At 38.3% G+C, this 15,992-nt stretch overlaps 1 pseudogene; it reads left to right on the forward strand.

Annotated features, from left to right (window-relative positions):
• Positions 1-1,125: 1,125 nt before the first annotated feature.
• Positions 1,126-6,888, forward strand: LOC122729052 (annotated as a pseudogene).
• Positions 6,889-15,992: the final 9,104 nt, after the last annotated feature.

Below are 15,992 nucleotides of genomic sequence, written 5' to 3' on the forward strand. Positions count from 1 at the left end.
GTGACCTTAAAGAAGTCCTTTCCCTTCTCTATGCTTCCATTTTCTCCTCTTTAAAAGTAGGAGATTGTCACAGATAATCTATATGGGCAGGATGCTCTCAGAAAAACCTAGAAAGCCCTGCATGAACTGATACAAAGTGAAATGAGCAGAACCAGGAAAACATCATACACCGTAATAGCAATATTGTAAGATGATCAGTTGTAAAGGACTTAGCTATTCTCAGCAATACAATGATCCAAAACAACTCTGAAGGACTTAGGATGAAAAATGCTATCCATCCCCAAGATAAAAAATTGATGGATGCTAAATACAGATCAAAGCATATTTTTTAAACTTTGTTTTTCTTGGGGGGAGGGGCGGTTTGGTCTATGCTTTCTTTTATAATATAACTAATACATTGTAAGTCCACAAATATGGAAATATGTTTTGTATGACTATACATGTATAACCTATATTAAATTACATGCCTTCTCAATGAGGGGGTGGGGAGGAAGGGAGAGATTTTGGAACTCAAAAATTTAAAAACAAATGTTAAAAATTGTTTTTACATGTAATGGGGAAAATAAAATACTAAATAAATAGTTTTTAAAAAAACAAAAACACAATCTCTAAAGTTCTTCAATCTCTAAGGTAAAAGCATGTCAATGAAAAAAAATCATTGTATAGTGGAAAAAGCCCTGGACACAGAAATAGTATACCAAGTTTTAATCCAAACCTTAACAATGTATATAACTTTGGGCACAATAATTCAGCTCTGACCCTCAATTTCCTCATCTTTAAAGCTGGGATAATAAAACTTGTGCTGCCTACCTCACAAGGTCATTGTAAGGAAAGTGCTTTGTAAACCATAAAGTGCCTTATAAATGTGAGTTATTATTATGACATGGAAATTTAACGTGAAAGCAAACAGATTGACGCAGCGATGATTTGAAAATAAAACCTTCCAACTATATGAGGTAAGAAATCTAGGGTTTGCTCTAGGGATAGGAATTTAGTGGCTCAGGGACAGAGACTGGGAGAGGAAGCTAAGAAAGAAGCCTTAGTAATAATGATAGTGATGCCAATGCTGGTGAAGATGGTGGCAACGGGGATGACAATGGGAATGTTGGTGAGAGGGTGACGGCAATGTCGATGATGATCGTGTGGCTCACATCTTGGCTCTGAAGGCTATTTCACAAATGGTTTAGTGACAAAAGCATCATGAGAATAAGGGCATAGTCCTTCTGTGTGACTACTTGGAAGGGGACAAAACTTATCCAGATAGATTAATCTTACCATATAATTTATTACAATACTCAGAGTTGCAAGTGACATCTTTTGTGTTTAGTATAAGCTTTGTAAAACCCTGGGAAAGGCAGCATAAAGCATGCCTTCAGTCCAACTTTTTAAGGCCAATTCTGTTGGGGAGGAGGAGAAGTCAGAGACTGAAATACAGAGAGGCAGACAGAGGGGTCAAGGAGAAGCATAACAGGTGTGATAGGACCATGGAAAAAGCAAGTCCCCAAATATCTTCCTAACTTGCACAATTCTTGCTAAGGAGATGCCAATCATGTTTCTGTGTAAGCACATTCCAAATTTCAGGTGCCCTGAGGCATCTCCCTGGTTGCCACACTCTGGTTATGACACCGGTCATATTACTTTATTGACAAATCTTGTATTTGTTGAATTCATCCAAAACTACTGCCACCTTCAGACCCTGATAAAGTTGAGCAGCCCTACTTTGCCAAGCACACTGCCCAGGCTGAGCCCTAATGGGGAGTCACACACTAGACTTTCTCCTGTAAAATATGATTTGAACATGGAGAGAAGAAAAGAGAAGAATACAATCGCAAGCAACAGGCAGCCCAGTCTTCACACTTACATATACAAAAGCTGTGTTCAAGGCTCTAAGTGGAGTCCCTGGGCATCCTGAAGTCATAATGATCACACAATCCCTTTGAAGGCCAGATCCCTAGACTTCTGACAGGAAGAAGTTCAGGGAAAATCAAGTATGTGCAGCTGCCACAAATCACTACTCCTGTTCATACCTGTCGATATAAATCTCATTTCAGATATTCACAGCATCACAGAATCTGAGAGTAAGAAGGAACCTCAGAGACCATCTAATCCAAGCCCAGTCCAAACTTCCTCTAGAAAATCGGCAGCACATCAGTATTTATTTTAAGATGTTCAGCGACAGGAATCCACTATGTACCAAGCAACCCATTCCCTTCTAGACAGCACTCACAGTTAGCAAGGTGTGTTTTTTTTCTTTCTATCAAGCTAAATTCTCTCAATGAATCAGTCAATCAACTACCTATGATAGCCAATGGAGTACCTACTTCTGTGGTAAGCCCTGAGCATACAGCCAATGAAGGAACCCTTCTGGGGTACCCCTGAAAACGGGCCACTTAAAGACCTACAGTAATAGAAAGTTCAGGAGAATACCTAATCACAGTAGCTCATTCTGGTTTTTTTGTTTTGTTTTGGTTTGGTTTTTCCTGGTGAGGCAATTGAGGTTACGTGACTTGCCCAGAGTCATACAGCTAGGAAGTTGTCAGGTGTCTGAGGCTGGATTTGAACTCAGGTCCTCCTGACTCCAGGGCCGGCGCTCTAACCACTGTGCCACCTAGCTGCCCCGCTCATTCTGTTTTGTTAGAGATAGGAGATAGGGATGGGACTTGCGATTTCACTGATACAGATACTCCTGCTACGGATAGAGGTCACCACCTTTCTACAACTTATTTTCTCAGAGAGAATACAAGTTATATTACCCGAGGTCATGTGACTTGCCTAAGCTCACATAGCCAATATCTGTTAAAGGCAGGATTTGAACCCAAGTCTTCCTGGCTCTGAGGTTCAGTTGCTTTCTGTAAAGCCATGCTAGTCACATAGGTCATCCTTATATTGAGCCCAAACCACCACCACCCTGCAATTTCCCTTATTATTTCTTGTTCTGTACCATAGGGTTAAGGAGAGAGAACACATCTAAGCCCCCTTCCCTGACAGCCTTGGAACAGAATATCAAAGATGCGGGCAAATCTTGAATGCATCAAAGCCAGCCATGTAATAAAAGAGGGCAATAATTGTACAGAGGCAGCCATGCAAGAGAAGGTGGAGAAATCAGCCTTAGAATCAGGAGGCCCCACATCTGACATAGACCGATCTCATGAATGGGAAAGCTGATTAAGCTCAGACACCCTGGCAGCTCTGTAAGACAATCAGTTTCAGAGAATAATGATAATGGTAGTTAGCTTTTGTATAGGGTTTTCAGGTTGGCAAAGTACTTTACCAATATGATCTCATCTTCAGTAGTAAAATGAGTTGCTTATTGTTGTTGTTATCAGTGTTCTGGAAAACTTGACTAACCAGCCATATGTCAAAGTATGGAACCAAAATGTGAAACCATTATGAACTATCACATAAAAGGAACTAAAATGACTGGCTAAGGTTTTATGCTGCTTTAAGGCTAGGAAAGCGCTTTCAATAAAGTCAATCAAGAAACATTTGTTAAGCACCTGTGTCAGGCACTGGGCTAAGCACTGGCAACACAAAAAGAGGCAAAAGACAGTCCCTACCTTTAAGGAGTTTAGCTTAATGGAGCACTTTATATGTATTAACTCAAATGATCCTCATAATAGCCCTGTAAGGTAGCATCATCTTCATTTTACAAGTGAGGAAGCTGAGGCTGAAAGGAGTTCAATGACTTGCCCAGGGTCACACAGCTAATAAGCCTCTGAAGCAGAGTTTGAGCTCAGGTCTCCCTGACCTCAAATCCAATGTGCCACCTGTCTCTAACATTCAGCACATCTGGCAACCTTGCTCCAGATGTTATCCATACACTTGACCAAAGGCCCATAGGGCCCTCTCTAGGGAAACTGGGAAAGATTCTAGTTGCAGATCACCAAGGTGAGGGGAGGGAGGGTTCTCATCATTCTTTTGTTGCTGTGTCCAAATATGATTAGACCTTTAACAACAAGGAAGCATTCCTCATATGGGGACATGTCTCTTTTTGTAAATGGCCAGGCCCCTAACCCTCATAGAGTTCCTAGGGAGGTTGGGTTTGTTATGTTTTTATGTGCCCCACAATAATTGTGGGATACTCAGTGCCAATTCCTCTAAGTATCACTAACCTGTAGGAATTTGGGGCCTTATAAACCCAATCCCAGAGTTGTCCAAGTTCCCTCCCTTACTCTCCCACTGACCTAGCATCACAGGAATCTGCCTAGCTTTCTAAGGAGGGTGAACAGGTAGCTTCGGGATGTAGTGACTTCCCCCTCACAGAAGGTGTTCAAGCTGACCACTCATAAGAGGTGTGGAAAAAGGGATTTTTCTTTTTTTATTTTATTTTTCCATTTATTTAGAATTTTATTTTTTCCCAAATTACTTGTAAAAACAATTTTAATGTCTACCTTTAAAACTTTGTGTTCCAAATTCTCTTCCTCCCTCCCTCCTCACCCCCCTTAAGAACTTGAGCAATTGAATATAAATTATACCTGTGTATTCATTTGGGGAGGGGTGAGGCAATTGGGGTTAAGTGACTTGCCCAGGGTCACACAGCTAGTAAGTGTTAAGTGTCTGAGGCCAGATTTGAACTCAGGTCCTCCTGAATCCAGGGCCAGTGCTCTATGTACTGCACCACCTAGCTGCCCCATACATGTGTATTCATACAAAACATTTCAACATTAGTCAGGTTGTGAAAGAAAACAGACAAAAAAAACTTAAGAAAAAGGAAATAAAAAAATTCTGCTTCTGTTTGTATTCAGACACCATCAGTTTTTTTTTCTCTGGAGATGGACTGCATTTTTTATGTCCTTCAGAATTGTCTTGGATCATTGTATTGCTGAAAATAGCCAAGTCATTCACAGCTGATCATCTTACAATATTGCTGTTACTTTGTGTACAGTACATTTCACTTTGCATCAGTGTGCTGGATAAAAGCTGGAGGGTGAGCTACATGACTGAGCTGGAACCAAGGAATTGTACCAGAAGTCTAGTCCCAAAAACATCACTGGCAAGGGTATAAGATCTATGGTGCCATGCTACTAGCCAGGAGTCAGAAGTGAAAATGAAGAAGGCAATGACTTAAAAGGTTGAGCCCTGACCAGAGAAGGTGAGGGAAGCAATTGGCAGAGACACCTACATCTTATACCAAGTCGATGACCAACCCACATCATCACTCTCATCGATTCTTCCAGAGGAAAACTGTATGATGCACAGAGAACTCCAGATTTGTCCTTTGGTCTCCATTGAAGGCTATGAGTTTTCTTCAGGACAACTTCTTGAAATGTGACCCAAAGCTCAAGAATATTCTTCTGAAGGACAATGAGCAGATTTAACTTTCTGGCTTTGATTTTTCCTCACACTTGTAACCTGGAGAGAAACTTTGAGAATTGCGTGACCCCAGAATACTTGGCCCCAGAGATTCTGAAGTGTTCCATGGATGAAACCCACATTGACTGTGGCGAGGAGGCTGATCTCTAAGGGATAGGGTGAAAGAAGATAGAAAATAGAGTAACTATCATGAGTAAGGGAATAGGATGGAGGTAAACAGTTAACAATAGTAACTGTGAAAAAAATGTTTGAAGCAGAGGCAAGAGTAATGTAAGATGACTGGTTTGATGGATTGATGATGATTGGGTGAAGATGAGAATTGATTGGTGAGTAGGAGGATTAATTAATGAAGATGGGGATTGATTGATGATGATGAGAATTGATTGGTGATGACTGATGATGATAATGATAAAACACGGCATTTTGCTGGGGTATTGTGGAGAAAATTGTTTGTCAGGTATAAGGTACTATATAAATGTTATCTATTACTGTTGTTGCAAGAATCAACCTCATGGGTTTATTGTAAGGAAATAGCACTTTAACATACTATATAAATGTAGTTTACTATGAAAAGAAGGATGAGCAGGATGCTCTCAGAAAAACCTGGAAAGACCTACATGAGCTGATGCAACATACAAAATAAAAGCAATACTTATAAGATGATCTGCTGTGAATAACTTGGTTATTTTCAGCAATGCAAAGATCCAAAACAACTCTGAAGATCTTAGAGAGAGAACCGATGGTGTCCGAATAGATTGAAGCATATTTTTTGTTTATTCCTTTATCTGAAGTTTTGTTTCTGTTTTCTTTCACAACCTGGCTAATGTGGAAATGTTTTGCATAACTGCTCATGCATAGCTTATATTGAATTGCTTGAGTTCTTGGGGGGGAAGAAGGAAGAGAATTTGGAACACAAAGTCTTTTAAAAATTTTATGTCAAAATTTGTATTTACATGTAGTTCAGGAAAATAAAATTCTAAAATGCAAATGAAAAGGAGCTTGACCTCTGGCCCTATGTGGTGATCCTATTGACCCTCCCAGCTGGCTCTCCCTACTTCTGGAATCAATAACATATCCTGATGCTACCCAAGATCATGGAAGGCCAATATCAGTTTGGGTCACCAGAATGGGGTGACTGCTCAGCAACTCTCAAAGACCTGATCTCAAGGTTGCTACAGATGCATCCTGAAGAAAAATTAACTACAGAGCATACCCTGTAGCAATCCTTCTTTCAAAATTATGAAGATAGGCGGGCTGGGAGCCTTTCTCCCCTCCAGCAATTCAGGGTAGCAATATAGACACTATTGGCTGCAGGCTAAGTAGCATCAAGTCATCAGGTATGACCTCTTACCAAGAGAGCCCTATTAGGAAACCCATATGGACTTCTAACAGTAAGGCAATTCATTGACAGCTATGCCTTCTGCATCTATGGACAGAGCATAAAGAAGAAGGAGCAATATAACAGAGCTGGTCTCTAACAATGTTGGCCTCCTAACCCACTCCTAGGCTATAAACCAGAAAAAGGAGGGAGATCTGACCAACACTGATGATGAATCTACATCATTATATAATTAGGCCCCCAGAAGTCTGATCTCCACCCCAAGAGCCTTGGGATGTCCGGGATCTCCAATTAGAGAGCTTTAGCCAACACAAACACCCTGGGTTCTGGACACAAGCATTCTTCCTTCCTCTTATGCTCTCTAATGATGATACTTCAACAAAAGGGACCATATCTTTGTCCCCATCCCTGATGCTCAGGACCACAGGACTTGAGTGGAAAGAAAGTGGGACAGCCAAAAATAATATTCATGTCTTTGCTGTTGCTATCCATTTTTATGTGAAATAAATCATCCTGTATAAGGGCACCACCCACTATGGGAAATGAAATTTATTTAATCTTATCTTTATTGTTATCTTTCATTTTTGCATCACCATCATTTCCAAATAGATCAATGAGCCATCTTTTGTAACAAAATTTTTTAATTAAAAAAGTTAATTAAAACCAATCAACATATTAAGCATGTTTGACAATTCCACACCCCATCATCTTTCATCTCTTTCAATCAAGGAAGGAAGCTCATCATCTCATCTTCTAGAGCCAAGGCTGATTTTAATCACACCTTTTTTCAGTTTCTTAAATTTTTTTCATTGATATTTTTTTGTAGTCCTTAATACATTGTTTTCCTGTTTCTGCTTTCCTCACTCAGCATCAAGTCAGATAAGTCTTCCCATACTTCTCTGATTTTAATAGTCATAATTTCTCATGGTACAAATCATGGGCCACATAGTGAATAGACAAGGCTTCTATATCACATTAGGTTTGAGAAGTGCTTTCCCTATAACAACCACATGAGGTAACATGTACAAGTATGATCTTTCTCACTCTATAGATGAGAAAACTGAAGCTTACAAGGAGGAAGTGGCTGACAGCTGATGAATACAGAAATGTGAACAGTGTTCCTCCCACCCTGCCCGGCCACCTCACTGTGTATCCATGATCGTCAGCAAGTGACCCATACGACCTATGGCTAGAATCATGTAATTGCATTTTCTGGATCTATTTCTGAAAACAACAACTACTACCACTACTGCAATGACTACCACCACCACCACATATCAGCGAGTCAGCCTGTCATCTCTGGGCACAAGCTGATCACACAGCTTGGGATATTCCAAATCGAATGGTCATAGACAGCCATGGGCCGTAGCAATCAGGACCTCTGTGATCTCTCTGGCCATGGTGATTACCAGGCTTCACTGAATGGCCTAATAAAGGGGACAGTATGTACCATGTGTCTGCATCACCTCAATCGGTCATCACGCTCCTATATCTGAGTGAATAAGGGACCTCATGCTGAGATTAACTTAAAAGGCATTTAACTCGGCTCACACATTCGCCAGCCAGTCCTATTACCTGCAGAAATCTATTACAGGCATTAACATTTTGATTTCAGCGGCACAATAAGGTAGCAGGCAGTTGGGCCTTTTATTTTGCGCATTCTACCCCACCCCCTAACTGGTGAGTTACTGTCTGCTTTTGTAGAATAAATTGCTATAAATTGAGTTACAGGCGGTAGGAAGCCAGGTGATATATTCCTGGCAGCTGACAGGTTTGGAGGAGCATGCATGGCAGACTATGAGCTTATTCCAAATGGTGATGGGCTCCCACTGATCCTGGGAAGAAGCATGGGAGGGGGCAAAACGTGGCAGCCTCAGAGGAAGAGAAATCAGGTACCCTGTTGTTTAGGGCCCAGAAACTCCATTAGGCTCTAAAAGCTTCCAGGGAAAGAAATGTTCAGATTAACCAGATATTCTGTTTGCCTAAAAGTATGCAGGATTATAGGTAGAGCCACAGCTGGAAGGAACTCAGAGGCATCTATCCCACCACCTTCCTTTTACAGATGGATAAACTGAGGCCAAGGAAGGTTATATTCTTGCCCATGGTCACACAGTTAACAAGTACTTCAGACCACATTGCGTCCACAAATGTTTTTACTTAGCATTTCACAATCTCTTTCTATCTTATCAAACACTGCTCTTTCCATATAGCCTGTGCTACAAGCTCATCTGGCCTAATTGCTATTCCCTAAATTCCATGGTCCACTTCCTACCTTTGCCAAGGAATGTTCTCCCTGCTCACCTCTGTACCTATAACCCTTCAAGGTGCTGCTCAGGATCCATCCTCTCTCTCTGTCTCTCTCTGTCTCTCTCTCTCTTTCTCTGTCTGTCTCTGTGTATCTGTCCCTTCTCTCTCTGTCTCTGTCTCTCTTTCTGTCTCTGTCTCTCACCCTCTCTCCTGCCTGCCTCCCTTCCTCCCAACCCTGCACTAAAGAAAGACAACATTTGACACAGATATATTTGAAACTATACAGTACATACTTCCATGTTGCAATTCTTTCTCTGGAGGTAGATGGCATCTTCCTTCACAGGGCACTTTGTAGGTGATTTAATTGAATATCCATCTTTCTCAGAATAGCTTAGTCATTCACATTTACTCTTCAAACAATTTTGCTTGGTTCTGCTCATTTCACTCTTCATTATTTCATGCAAGTCTTCCCATGTTTTTCTAAAATCAACCTATTCACCTTTTCTTACAGCACAGTAATATTCCATCACAATCATATACCACAATTTATTCAGCCATTCTCTAATTAATGGGCATCCCCTCAATTTCCAGTTCTTTGCCACCACAAAAAGAGTCACTATTAATATTTTAGAACATATAGATTCCCTTCTTTTTTCTCTGGTCACCTCAGAAAACAGACCTAATAGTGGTATTCCGGAGTCAAAGAGTATACAGTTTTATGACTCTTTGGGCAAACTCCAGCTTATTCTCCAAAATGGCTGAATTAGTCCACAACATATTAGTGTACTAATTTTTCCACATCCACTCCAACATTTGTCATTTTCTTCTGTCATCGTAGCCAATCTGAGAGATATGAGATAATATCTCAAAATTTTCAATTTGCATTTCTCTAATTAATGATTTAGAGGGCAGCTAGGTGGTGCAGTGGATAAAGCACTGGCCCTGAATTCAGGAGTACCTGAGTTCAAACCCCACCTCAGACACTTGACACTTACTAGCTGTGTGACCCTGGGCAAGTCACTTAACCCCCATTGCCCTGCAAAAAATAAATAAATAAATAAATAATTTAGAGCATTTCTTCATATGATGAGATCTTTGATTTCTTCTTCCAAAAACTGTTTACATCTTTTGACTATCAACTGAAGAACGGCTCATATTTTTATAAATCTGCAAAGTTCTCTACATATTTGAGCTTTGAGACCTTCATCTGAGGAACTGTCTATAAACTTTTTCCCAGTGTTCTGCTTTCCTTCTAATTTTGTCTACATTTTATTTGTACAAAACCTTTTTAATTGAATATAATCAAACTTATCCATTTTATATCTCACAGTGCTCTCTCTTGTTTATTCATAAATGTTTCTCCTCTCCATAAATCTGATAGGTAATATGTTCCATGTTCTTTTAATTAACTTATGCGATCTCCCTTTATGTCTAGGTCATGTATCCATCTTGACCTAATCTTGGAAATGGTATATATTAGTCTAAGCCTAGTTTCTTCGGGACTGCTTTTTAGTTTTCCCAACAATTTTTACCAAAAAGTTCATTCTTATCCGCAAAACTTAAATCTTTAAATTTATCAAACACAAGGTTACTATAATCATTTACAACTGTGTATTATATATCCATTCTATTCCACTGATCCACCTTTCTATTTCTTGGTCAGTACCAGATAATTTTGATAATTACCACTTTATGATATAGTGTAAAATCTGATACTGTTAGACTTTGTTTTATATATTTTATATTTTTCACTTTCTAGTCTTCCAAATGAATTTTGTTATCATCTTTTCTAGCTTAATAAAATTATTTTGGGGGAATTTGATTAATATAACACTGATGAGTTACTGATAGTTACTGATGAGTAGATGAGTATAGGAAGAATTGCTGTTTTTTATCATGTTGGCATGGCCCACTTGTGAACAATTAATAGCTCTGCACTTATTTAAATCTTACTTTATTCAAATAAATAATGTTTTATAATTATATTCATACAGTCCTTGGGTTTGTCTTGGCAGGTCTACTCCCAGGTATTTTATATCATCTATGGTTATTTTAAATGAAATATCTCTGACTACCTCTTATACCAAGGCTTTGTTGGTGATATCTAGAAATGCTAGTGATTTGTGTGGTTTTATTTTAATCCTGCTACTTTGCTCAAACTAATTGTTTCAATTAACTTTTTAGTTGAATCTCTAGGATTTTCCAAGTATGTCATATTTTCTGCAAAAAATTACCTCATTGCCCATTCTCATTCCTTCCATTTTTTTCTTCTCTTATTACTATTGCTAGCATTTCAAATATAATATTGAATAATATTGGTGATAATGGGCATCCTTGTTTTACTCCTGATCTTATTAGGAAGGATTCTATCTTATCCCCATTATAGATAATGCTTGCTGATGGTCTTGGGCAGTTGCTTCTTATCTTTCTAAGGAAAAATCCATTTACACCTATGCGTTCAAATTTTTATAAGTATTGCATTTTTGCCAAAAGCTTTTTCAATATCTATTGATATAGTCCTATGGTTTTTCTTATTTTTAATTGATATAATCAATTATGTCCATAATTTTTTCTTATATTGAACCAGCCCTGCCTTTCAGGTATAAACTCCACTTGGTCACAATGTATAATCTTTATGATATATTGTCATTTCCAACCTAGTACTTTATTTAGGATTTTGGCATCCATATCATTAGTGAAAATGGATCTATAGTTTTCTTTCTCTGTTTTTGCTCTTCCTAGTTTAGGTATCAGCACAATATGTGTTTCATAAAAAGAATTTGGTAAAGCTCCTTCTTTCCCTATTATTCCAAATAATTTATTTAATATTGGAATTAGTTGATCTTTAAATGTTTGGGAGAATTCACTTATAAATCCATCTGGTCAGGGGCAGCTATGTGGTGCAGTGGATAAAGCACCAGCCCTGGATTCAGGAGGACCTGAGTTCAAATCTGGCCTCAGACACTTGACACTAGCTGCATGACCCTGGGCAAGTCACTTAACCCTCATTGCCTCACAAAATCAATCAATCAATCCATCTGGTCCTGATTCTTTTTTCTTTGGAAGGTCATTTATGGCCTGTTAAATTTCTTTTTCTAAAACAGCTTTATTTAGACATTCTATTTCTTCTTCTGTTAATCTGGGCAGTTTATGTTTTTGTAAGTATTCTATTTCACTTAAATTCTTAAATTTATTAGCATATAATTAAGCAAAACAACTCCTAATAATTGCTTTGACTTCATCTTCATTAGTAGAATACTCACCCTTTTCATTTTTTGATACCAGTGATTTGGTTTTCTTCTCTCTTTTTTTCATAGTAACTGATGGTTATCTATTTTATTGGTTTTTTTTTTCAATAAACTCAACTCCTATTTATTTATTAACTTATTAGCTAGAAATGTATTATTTATTTATTAGTTTTATTAATTCCAATTTGGTGTATGATTGGGGATTTTTAATTTGTTCTTTTTCTATTTTTTAATTGCATACCCAATTTATCAATTTGCTCTTTCTCTATTCCTCTGATTACTGCTTTTGCTGCATCTTATATATTTTGGTATGTTGTCTCAATATTATCATTTTAACTACAATTATTTATTATTTCTACTTTTTTAACCCACTTATTCTTTAAGATTAGGGCATTTAGTCTCAAATCTATTTTTTTTTGGGGGGGGGCAGGGCAATGAGAGTTAAGTGACTTGCCCAGGGTCACACAGCTAGTTAAGTGTCAAGTGTCTGAGGCTGGATTTGATCTCAGGTCCTCCTGAATCCAAGGCCAGTGCTTTATCCACTGTGCCACATAGCTGCCCTCTCAAATTTATTTTTAATCTGGGTTTCCATGGTCCTCTATTAAATGTAATTTTTATTACATTATTATCTAAAAAAGATGTATTTAATATTTCTCCTTTTCCACATTTAACTATAAAGTTTTTTTGTTTTTGTTTTTGGTGAGGCAATTGGCGTTAAGTGACTTGCCCAGGGTCACACAGCTAGTAAGTGTCAAGTGTCTGAGGCCGGATTTGAACCTCAGGTACTCCTGAATCCAGGGCCAGTGCTTTATCCACTTCGCCATCTAGCTGTCCCTTAACTATAAAGTTTTTATGGCCTAACATATGATCTTTTTTATAAAAATGTTATATGACACTAAAAAAAAGTATATCCTTTTCTATTACCATTCATTTCTCTCCCACTGTCTATCACACCTAGCTTATCTAAGATTCTATTTATCTCCTTGACTTCCTTCTTATTTTTCAGTTAGATATATCCAGTTTTGCGATAGGAAGTTTGAATTCCCCCTCTATTTAAGTTTTGCTATTTCTGCCTGTAATTCATTTACCTTTTCCTTTTAAAATTTGGATGCCATAGCATTTGGCATATATATGTTTAATATTAATATTATTTTGTTATTTATGGTAACTTTTAAAAGAATGTGGTTTTTCTGCTTATCTCTCTTTTTTTTTTTTTTTGCGGGGCAATGGAGGTTAAGTGACTTGCCCAGGGTCACACAGCTAGTAAGTGTCAAGTGTCTGAGGCCGGATTTGAACTCAGGTACTCCTGAATCCAGGGCTGGTGCTTTATCCACTGCGCCACCTAGCCGCCCCCATGCTTATCTCTTTTAATTAAATCTATTTTAGCTTTAACTTTGTCTGAGATCATGATTGCTACTCCTACTTTTTTCTAACACCAGCTGAAGCATAAATAAATTCTATTCCAGTCGTTTATTTTTACTCTACCTGGGTCTCTCATTTGTAAATGTGTTTCTTGTAAACAACATGTCTGATTCCAGTCTTTGATCCATTCTGCTATTCATTTCCATTTTATGGTGGAATTCATCCCATTCACATGAAAATTTATAATTGCTAGTTGTGTATTTCCCTCTTTTTCCCCCTCACTGTTTATCCTTCTCTCTCTCTTTTTACCCTATCCCTCCTCAGAAGTCTAATTTACTTCGACCACTGCTTCCTTAATCTGCATACCTTTCTAGGAATCTCCCCCTTATCCTATCCCCTTGCCTTCCTATTTCTCTGTAAGTTAAGATTTTTATATCCTATTACATGTATATGTTATTTATTCCCTCTTTAAGCCAGTTCTGATGAAAATAAGGCTCCCATACTACCTACCCTCCCTGCCTTCCTCTGTAATCATTTTTCCATTCAGGCCTCTTTTGTATAAGGTAATTTGATCTATTTTATCTCTCCCTAAACAGTTTTTTTAGAATCATCACATAATAATCAACTAAACCTCAAGCCTTCTATGCACATCCTCTTTTTGAACTACCCTAGTAATAATAACATTCTTAAGAGTTACAAATAATGTTTTCCCATGTAAGAAGTAAACTGTTTAGCCTCATTAAATCTCTTATAATTAAATATACATTTATTTAATATATTTGTATGATATATATACAATATAAATGTAAATACTTATATTTATATAATATAAATGTAAATATAATTAAATCCCTTATAAACCTTTCATGTTTACCTTTTTATGTTTCTCTTGATTCTTATAGATCAGATTTTTCTGTTCAGTTCTGGTCTTTTCTTCAAAAATACCTGAAAGTCCTTAAGTTGACTGAATATTTGGGGGGGGCAGGGCAATGAGGGTTAAGTGACTTGCCCAGGGTCACACAGCTAGTATGTGTCAAGTGTCTGAGGTTAGATTAGAACTCAGGTGCTCCTGAATCCAGGGCCAGTGTTTTATCTACTGTGCCACCTAGCCACCCCTTAAATATCTTTTTTTTTTCCTTGCAGGATTACAGTCAGTTTTGCTGAGCATATTATTATGGGTTGCAAACCCAACTCCTTTGCTCTTCAGAACATCATATTCCATGCCCTTGAGCCTTTTGAAGTAGAAACTGCTAAATCTTGTGTTATCCTGACTGTATCTCCACAGTATTTAAATTGTTTCTTTCTAGTTGCTTGTAATATTTTCCTTTTGGCCTGAAAAATTTGAAACTTAGCTATGATGTTTCTATAAGTTTACATTTTAGGATCATTTTCAGGTGGTAATCACTGGATTTTTTCCATTTCTATTTTACCCTATAGTACTAAAACTTCAGGGCAATGTTCCTTAATAGTTTCTTGAAGTATAGTCTTTTTTTTTTAAATCATAACTTTCAGGTAGTCCAACAATTCTTACATTATCTCTCCTTGAACTGTTTTCCAAGTCAGTTGTTTTTCTAAAGAGGTTATTTCACATTCTCTTCTATTCCTTCATTTTTTAAAATTTCATTTTTATTATTTCTTGATGTCTTATGAAGTCATTAGCATCCTCTTGCCCAATTCTAATTTTTAAGGAATGATTTTCTTTCATAAGTTTTTGGATCTAATTTTCTAAGTGATTGATTTTCTTTATTTTTTTCTTGCATTACTCTTATTTTCTTTCCTTTTTTTTGTGAGGCAGTTGGGGTTAAGTGACTTGCCCAGGGTCACACAGCTAATAAGTGTTAAGTGTCTGAGGCCGAATTTGAACTCAGGTCCTCCTGACTCCCATTCCTGGCCATTTCCTCCTTCAGCTCATTTTACGTATGAGGAAACTGATGCAGACAAGGTAAAGTGACTTGTCCAGGGTCACACAGCTAATAAGTGCCTGAGGCCAGATTTGTTTTTTTTTTTTTTTTTTGGTAGGGCAATGGGGGTTAAGTGACTTGCCCAGGGTCACACAGCCAGTAAGTGTGAAATGTCTGAGGCTGGATTCGAACTCAGGTACTCCTGAATCCAGGGCCGGTGCTTTATCCACTGCGCCACCTAGCTGCCCCCCTGAGGCCAGATTTGAACTCAGGAAGATGAATCTTTCTAACTTCAGGCCTGGCACTCTAACCACTGGGCCACCTGGCCACCCCAGCAGTGCTTTCTAGGTACCTTCTGATAGCATCGCTTGTCCCAGCATGGATCACCAAAAGCTTGTAGTTGTCATTGGAGGTGCACAGACCTTGGCAGGCTCTCCATCTTGCCCCTTATACATGCCTCAGGAAACAGCATACCTCCCTATTATTCACATCAGACCAATTTCCAGCTGTCCTAGTACCCCTCCTCAGGAAGTCCTCAATCACCCCTTCCTGTGTCTCCTTCCCCTAGCCTTTACTGTATGG

This window comes from Dromiciops gliroides, chromosome 5, assembly GCF_019393635.1.
Source record: "Dromiciops gliroides isolate mDroGli1 chromosome 5, mDroGli1.pri, whole genome shotgun sequence".
NCBI classification, from domain to species: domain Eukaryota; kingdom Metazoa; phylum Chordata; class Mammalia; order Microbiotheria; family Microbiotheriidae; genus Dromiciops; species Dromiciops gliroides.